We start from the raw sequence: 6,660 nt of genomic DNA on the forward strand, positions 1-6,660 counted from the left end.
CGGCTTCGGCCCGGCCGCCCGCCCGCGGCTCCGCTCATTTCCGGCCGGGGCCGCCCCGGCGCCAGCGGCGGCTCCGCTCCCGCCGGGCCGGGCCAGGTAAGCGCCGTGAGGGGAGTTCGGGCCGGCAGCGCCGGCAGCCGCGGCAGCGGGGGACGAGGGCGCGGTGCTCCGGGACCGGTCCCCTCTCCGGGGCAGCTGCCGGCTCTGCCCGGCCCGGACCCGCAGCCGAGGTGTCGGGGAGCGGCTGCCCCAGTGAAGGGCCCTGCCGCAGCTCCGCTGCGGCTGTGGGGAGCGGGCAGCGGAGGGCTGGGGCCAGTGTGCTGCGGGGTCCTTTCCTGGCCACAGCCGCGCACCTGTCCCGTCCCAGCTGTGGGAGGTCCCTCGCCGGTGCCGGACGGGTACGGAGCATCCGCGTTCCTGTGCAGTGCTGCCTTCTCCGGCACACAGCGCTCCTGAGGCGCAGCTGCGGCCGTGCCACGGCATGGGGAGCGCTGCCCTGGTGGGGTCCTGGATGGGGAGCTGCTGCCTCTTTCGCCTTCTCTCCTCCTCTGTCGCCGTGAAGTCTGCAGGCTCCTTTGATGTGAGGTCACGGAACTTTGGTCTTTCTTGGTGGACCTGAGTGGAGACCTTGTTATTTTCTCTCTTACTTTTTTCAATATCCTTTGTTCAGGGAATATTCTTCCTTGCCATGGTCCAGGTGCAGATGACACTGCACCACACAAAGATGCTGCAGGCAGCTATGGCAGCTGTGTTGGCGCTGCTTCTCCTTCTCTGAAAGGCAAAAAATACTAGAGCTTTCCCTCTCCTAAGACTGCGGTGTCTTTCTCTTTAATATCTTGTGTGCATGGGATGAACTTGTATGTTGAACCGAAGTCCTTCCTGTAGGACTTCCTGAAAACAGCTGAGGGGAAAAGAGGCCAGCCCCAGACACAGGCAGATGGCCGTGCTCAGGAATATCCTGAGGAGGCAGGGAAATCCAAACACAGCTTTCTTGTTTAGTTGTGACCTGTTGAGCTCTTGGTTATTCTGATAGTTGTTCTGCATCAAAGGGCACTCAGAAAACCTTTATTTCTCTCTTTGCCTTTTGCAGGCTCAGGGGAAATGTTCTAGAGCTACATTTATTTCTGAGGATCATCTAAGTAGCTATATGTAGATGAATACATATATATACACACACACAACATCTCCTGAGGGCTATGGAAATTGCTTTTCTAGATCAAACAGATAATCAGTTCAGTCTGTCCTTTCACTGGCCAATTTAGGTGGTCCAGAGGAGGTTATGAAAAGCTGCAGTAAGCTCGGGTGGAAGAATCCTCTCTTTGCCAGGACACCCTGTTCCACAGAGACTGATGTGAGGCCTGACATATAAAATTTTAGAGTTTTTCATAAGATGGTGTAAAATGTCTCTGAAGCTACCTTGCTGGACCAAAAATATTCTCCTTCCCCAGAGCATCACTCTTCCCTTGGCTTCTTGTGGCAAGCTACAGTGGGTAGTATGGACTATCCAATTGGAAAGTCTGCTTGGTTTTTTTGTCATCATCAGATAGGAAAATTTCTCCCCCACACCCCAGTTTGATGCATCTGATGACTCAAGAGCCTCCTGTCTACTGGTCTGAAGATGGTGTTGCAAAGGAGGGCTCCACATGGGGCTGTCTTTAGCAGCACACAGACAGTGCTGGGGGAACTGCTGTTCCTCGTGACTTTGCCAGGCAGCCTCAGAAAATAAACTAATGGGATGAGGACAATTGACAGCAACAGAAATCACATGGACTCAGCTCCATGCACAATGTTCTTCACGGTCAGAGAGCTTTAAGGATATCGATCCTTCTGTACAGCAAACCAGGTTTGGTTTCCATAATGCAGCTACTCACTGTCTAAATCTTTTTGATTTCATAAGGCTGCTCTGGGGACTGAATCCTCCCTCCTCTCCTCCCCTGCTTGCAGGAGCTCATCTTGGCTTTAAGGACAGTGACAAGAAACTTCAGCTGTAGGAAATGTGTCATCTTCCACTGAGTGGAGCAGCATCTCCCTCATTCCTGCCAGATGCCTTATCTTGCTCTCCACGCAAAGTCTGAGGTGGAAATCCTTGGTTTACTCTGTACGTCTGACTCTCTTGTGATTCATATGTTGTCCTACCAGAACAGCAGAATTGCAACAATTAGTAAGAATTTCTGTCCTTTGTCACTGTGTATCCTTGGAGGTACCTGGAGCCTGGCAGCTTGAAAGGGAGGTGCTGTGGATGTCGTGATTGACCCTCTTAATATTTTCCTTGCAATATTCTCTTTTCCTTATCCTGCAGCCCTTATCCTTTAATTTCTTGGCTGATGCTGAGAAGGATTTCCCTCTGCTTGGCCCTAATGCACATATTGCTAAGCAAACCTGACCTCTGCAGCTGTGCAAGGAGCACTGGAGTGGATCTACAAAGTATTCCCATGTGCTTCTGTTGTGGCAGGGCGCACCATGTGCTCTCCTCTGGCCACATGTTCGAAAGGTTTGCCAACCCTAAGCTTTTAAATACCATCAGCCACACAAGAAAAAAAAACCAAACCATGAAATGACATAAATAAGGGGTTTTTTAAAAAAATTTCTTTCTCCTGCTGATTTCTGATTGTCTTGGAGATTTCTGCATGCCTGTATAAGCTGCCAGGAATGCTTGAATCTCAGTATTTCACCTGACTGCAGGACCTAGGTGCCTCAAGAGAAATAACAAATGTTGTGAGCTTTGGGAGAAAACAGCACCAAAAGTAGTGGTGTGTTGTTGGTGGGTTGTGGTACTGTGGACTTTCAAACAAAGTCTGGAGCCATGGTGGGCTTTCCTCTGCTTAGTTCAGGTTGGGATAACACAACTGGAAAGCTCTGTGAACTTTTTAACCAAATATTTTTCTCTTAATCATGTGTCACAGAGCACTACAGCAGCAACAAATACTGTCTTGTGCTCTCAGGGACTGTGGCTTTAATCATAGGTTTGTTTTGGAGGAAATGAGGTATGGTGCAATGCTTTGGAAGGATACAGTGTTCTTATCTGCTTGGCATAACTGGAGGAAAATCTGTCAAGTAAAAAGAGTGAGAGCAAGGAGGCTTGTAACACCCCTGCTTTCCCTCCAGTGAAGTGTGTGATTGCAGTTAATTTAGCAGAGATGTCATCTGAAGGAGGAGCTCTTGCCTCTGCTTCTGTACCTTCATTCTCTGCTGGTACAGGACTTCGTATCACTCTTCTGCACCAGTTCCTGGCCCCATCTATGTGGAAGGGGCTGCCTGGTTCAGAAGGATGTCTGAGGATTACACATACCTGAAAGCTCTGCAGGAAAAGCTTGTGTTGTTCTGGGGATGGCAGGAGAGCTCTGAAAATGAGCCTGGGAGCTGTGAATCTCCTGAGATTTGCTGTGGTGGTCCAGCATTCTGTGGGCTTGGGGCTGGCTTTAATTTGTGTTGTTGGTAAGATCCTGGCAGATGCACCTGCTCACAGCAGGTGATGTATCACAGGCTGAGGCAACCTGTGTTTCTGGAGAGATGAGACTATGAATAAAGGGAAAGCTCTGAAGACCTATTCTACAGATTTTTGAAAGAATTAGCCTTTAGCACATGTGCTGGATGAAAGTAAAGTAGGGCAGTGAAGGCTTGAAAAAAGCCTAATTATTTTAACTGTGCAATAAAGGTAACGTACCTACCAGTTTATTGCTTCCTACTTCAAGCTCTTCCAGTGAGTAACAGGCAGGATATCTGCAGACCTTTGGAGGCTGGAACTGGTAGCTGTGTGGTGTTAAAAGTAAAATTGCAGAATGTCATTTAGGCTATGGAAAGCAAACTTTTTGGGAAAATTTCAGCTATGTTTGGATATGCTAGGTGAGTCCAGCCTCTGGAAAAGGAGACAGCAAGTTTGCAGGGTAGCTGTAAACCCTTGGCTGAGCACGGTGACAGCTGGGCAGAGGTGCAAGTGCAGGGAGGCAGATCTAACACATCCTACAGGAACTTGGTGGCCCTCACTGTTACAGTAGCTGAATTCCTCTCTATTTCTTTCAGCACAACATCTGTAAAAGTAAGGCTTTTATCTGCCTCAGTTTCCCCTCTTCTCCCTGCTGGAAAATGAAGAGGAGAAAACCAAGCTCATCTCCAGCTGAGAACTGAAGATGTAGGTGACTTATAAGTTGACAGCGTGACAGATGTTGAAGTCTTGTCTCCAGACAAGTGGTCTGGCTCCCTGTAAAATACTGCCTTGTCTATTGGCAAGGACTGGTGGGGCTGTATTGTGTCTAGGGAAGGTGAGCTGTGTGCCTGGGCCAGCACCTGAGATGAAGGTCAGACAAGAAGTGTAAATACTGCTGAGCCTTATGTTCCCCACAGCCCTAGTTTGTGGACTAAATGCCCATTTTTTGTGGGGTGGGACAGGCAAGCCAGCAGAGCCATCCTGCTCTGGGGTGAATTGCTGCAGGCTGAAGCTCCTGGCCCCTGCCCAGCTCCCCTCCTCGGCAGGTGCTGAGCTACTGAGCTTTGCCCAAGAAGAAAGACAAGCGTCATCATTGCTTAGATAAGATAAAGCATGACCAAAACCTTGTTACCCTTGGCAGGTGTGGCTAGATGCTGACTGGAATTTGTGCAGCTCAGAGGAATAGCCAGGCTGCGGGGAGGGTGGCAAAGCCTCTTTAAAACGTGGAGACTTCATGCTGGAGCCCAACAGAGAAGGTGAGTGCAAGGGCCTGAGGGTGTCAGTGAAGGAACAGCCACCCAGTAACCCTGTGGGCAGAAGGACTTCTGCTCTGTGTGCCTGTGTCCTGCTGCAGGTGTGGATGTTTCTCTGTGGCAGCTCCATCTGAGCAGGGCTGTGTGGGAGCCCTGGTGTCTAGCAGGGCTGAGAACCTCTTCAGCAGGAGTGTCTCTCTCTTCTCCTTTGGTTTTTGAAGTTCTGAAATACCTGTTGTCCTGAACTGTGCCCTTCTGTCTGAGGTCATGGGAACTAGGGAAAAATTTCAGATTTACTGGAGGGAGAAAGGACATGTGGGTGCCCTCACAAATGTACGTTTCTTCCGTTGCACGCTTTGCTCCTGTGCTTGAGAGAGGCTTTCCTTCTTCCTTACCCTCTTTACCTCTTTAAGGAGTTTGCAAGATGCCTGCTCTACCTTTCCTTTCTCCCAGATATGTAGCCAGAGGGGTAATCCTCTGCTCCAGCAGAGGTGCTCAAACCCCTTTGATTTAATGAATTTCCTATGGCACAAAGAGTCTTTCGCTTCCTATGCAAATCAGGTTGCTCAGTTGAAGCCGCTAAATGCAAATGGACCACTTGTGGCTGTTCCCTCTGGAAGAGTGGTGTGGGCTTTATGCAAACATGGAGATGAGGCCTCAGGAGCTGGGAGAGCAGAGCAATACATGGATTTGTGCTGGAAAAAGGTCAGCATGGCTGTAGTTCACCTGTTCTCAGACTTGTGAGTCGGGATACCACGCAGGATATATCGAGCTGTTGGCATCAAATAAATGAGTGTTCACAGGAATGGATTAACACCTGCTAGTTATGGGGGGGGGGGGCTTGCTTGGTTATTGTCTCCCCTCTCTTCTTACCAAGTCCCTGCTGCATCCAAGTGCAGAATCTGCACTGACTGTGATTTGATGACTCAAGCCACTCTAACGCCTGGGTCCCTTTCCTCTGTTCAGGTTGGGCAAATAATGTTCAGTCTGTAATCATGCTTGAGAGCTCTTCCTATTGCCCTAGATATGGGGAGCTGTAGTGATGCTTAGATTGGCTTAATCCAATTCGATCTGAAAATCCACTGCTCTGAGCAATAAATGTTGCGTGTGGGGGGTAGTATTCAAGTGTCTTTACTAAATCAAAAACCTTTTAAGCATTGGTAGATGAAGCTTTTTTCAATGTGGACCACTAAATACACAGGATGTGCAGTATGGTTGAATTAGCATTACTATGGGAACCATAACTTTTTGTATTTCCTGACCTTTATCCACGTAACACTAAGGATTCATTAATGTGCCTCCAAAGTGTGGGGTTTTAGGGTTTTTTTGTGTGTTTTGTAAGCCTTTTTGTTGTGGTCAGTACTAAAAGAACCTTTATAAAGAACCCCAGGAGGAGATTAGAAACAGGACAGGGTGCAAGGTGCAGGGAAGCAGTTTCTTTCCTTTTTTGTGCTGTTCTAGCAGCATCCCAGCCAAGATCATGGGTCAATGTCAAGCAAGACTTCTGCAGCAATGATGAACAAAATGGTGAGTAAACTCTCCTGCTCGAAGGCAGATGCCTCACTTGGTATGGGTTTGTTTGCTTTTATTGGGTTTTTTGCCACAGCTGCACTGTTAGAGCCTGCCCCAGGGGATTTGGGGTCCTGCAGCTGAGGCAAAGCTGAGCCTATGAGGAATGGAGAAGTGGTCATTCTGGTCTGAGTGGAGCAGAGCTGCCCTCTGCTAACACAGAGCCCTCCCAGGTGGCTCAGTGGAGCTCTCTGGCCCTGTTAAAACTCTAGTAAAGGCAATTGTGATTGTAGTAGGCTTTATGTCCATTTTTTAGTCTGGGTTTTGAAATAACCATCTTAAAATAATACGGAAGGACCCATCTTTGCCTTCTGCAGGTCCCATTTGCTTGTTGCTGGGAGAATGGGGTTGTTTGGAACTCCTCTCTGCAGGTTGATGAGGTCTCTGCTGTTCAGATACTGGAGTCTTCTCAGT

At 48.9% G+C, this 6,660-nt stretch overlaps 1 long non-coding RNA gene across 1 annotated transcript; it reads left to right on the top strand.

Moving 5' to 3' along the window:
* The first annotated feature begins 43 nt into the window (after positions 1–43).
* On the top strand, positions 44–5,414 carry LOC120410136. The gene is made up of 4 exons (XR_005602100.1): positions 44–96; positions 4,021–4,129; positions 4,566–4,680; positions 5,239–5,414. It is a non-coding gene; the product is annotated as an uncharacterized LOC120410136 (long non-coding RNA).
* The last annotated feature ends 1,246 nt before the right edge of the window (positions 5,415–6,660 follow it).

Source organism: Corvus cornix, chromosome 5 (genome assembly GCF_000738735.6).
Source record: "Corvus cornix cornix isolate S_Up_H32 chromosome 5, ASM73873v5, whole genome shotgun sequence".
Taxonomy (NCBI): domain Eukaryota; kingdom Metazoa; phylum Chordata; class Aves; order Passeriformes; family Corvidae; genus Corvus; species Corvus cornix.